Here is a 1,837-nt window from a genome sequence, read left to right on the forward strand (position 1 = left end):
AGAGGAGCACAAACAGAGTGCAGGACCCTGTCCAGAGAAGCAGCAACACCAGAGATGGAGACAGACATGAGGACATAGAGAGAGGGAGCAGTTGAGGCCTCTGGACTCATGGAAAGAGAGGGATTGGGTGCTGGTGGCCAGGAGGCAGACTTGCAGAATGTGTCCTTTGGTTTTTTAAATTATTATGTATTTAAAGTGTTTCTGTGTACTTGCCCCCCCACCCCCAACAAAACAGGGAATGAAAACAAATACTGTTGGATGATGATGCACGGAGGAGACTGTAATCATTGCAATGAAACAATGGTGTAAAGTCAGTGTTCTCCCATGTAAACTATTAGTTCACAATCAAAACTTTTGAAGAAAAAAAAAAAAAGACAACTATGCACATAGACCTCACCAGACAGAATGCACAGAAATCAAATTGACTACATCTGAGGAATGAGACGGTAGAAAAACTCCTTATCATCAGCCAAAGTAAGGTCAGAGGCAGAATGTAGACAGATCATCAGTTGTTCATGTGCAATTTCAGGCTGAAGTTAAAGAAATTTAAAACAAGTCCATGAGAGCCAAAATATGATCTTGAACATAACCCTGATGAATTTTGAGATCATCTGAAGAACAGAGTTGATACATTAGACAGTAAAGAGTGAAGATCAGATGAGTTATGGGATGTCATACAAAACAACATACAGGAAGAAATAAAAAGTTAATTAAGAAGACAAGAAAGAAGGAAAAGGCCAAAATGGATGCCAGAAGAGACACCGAAAATTGCTTTCCAATGTAGAGATGTTAAGCAAATGGAAGAAATGAGGAGGTAAAAGAGCTGAATAGAAAATTCAAAGATCAGTTTGAGAAGACTGAGTCATATATTACAACGAAATGTGCAAAAACCTGGACTTAGAAAACCAAAAGGAAAGAACATGCTGAGGGAATTGGAAAAAAAAAAATTCAAGCCTCAACTTGCAATATTAAAGAACTCTGTGGGCAAAATATTGACTGATTCAGAAAGCATCCAAAGAAGATGGAAGGAATATACAGAATCACAGTACCAAAAAGAAATGGTCTATGGTCAATTATTTCAAGAAGTAACATATGATCAAGAGCCAATGATCCTGAAGAAAGAAGTCCAGGTGCATTGAAGGCACTGGCAAAGAGCAAAGCACCGGGGAACTGATGGAATAAAAATAGCTTCAATACACTAATGTGGCACTGAGGCTGCCATTCATCTATGCCAAGAAATTTGGAAGACAACTAACTACTTGGTCAAGTGACTAGAAAAGATCCATATTTGTGCCCATTCAAAAGAGAGGTGACCCAACTGAATGCAATCATTGGACAATATTATTAATACTGCGTGCAAGTAAAATATTGCTGAAGATAATACAGAAACAGCTGCAACCATATATTGACAGAGAATGTCCAGCGATTCAAGCCAGATTCAGAAGAGGGATACCATTGCTGACGTTAGATGGATCTTGGCTGAAAACAGAGAATACCATAAAGATGTTTACCTGTTCTTAATTGATTATGCAAAGACTTTTGATTGTGTGAATCACGACAAGCTATCGACAACATTGCAGAGAATGACTATTCCAGAACACTTAACAGGAGGAACTTGTATGTAGCTCAAGAGGCAGTTGTTTGAACAGAACAAGGGAACACAGAATGGTTTAAAATTAGGAAGCATCTTCATCATGTTTCAATATTCAGTATTCTGGTGCTGATAGTGTTCCACTGCTATTCATAATGTTTTCAGTGACAAAACATTTGGAAATAGTCCATCTCTCTTTCGTCCTAGTCTGTTTTCATCTGGAAGTTCAGCTGAAACCTGTCCACC

Source organism: Chrysochloris asiatica, unplaced genomic scaffold (assembly GCF_000296735.1).
Source record: "Chrysochloris asiatica unplaced genomic scaffold, ChrAsi1.0 scaffold00085, whole genome shotgun sequence".
NCBI lineage: Eukaryota > Metazoa > Chordata > Mammalia > Afrosoricida > Chrysochloridae > Chrysochloris > Chrysochloris asiatica.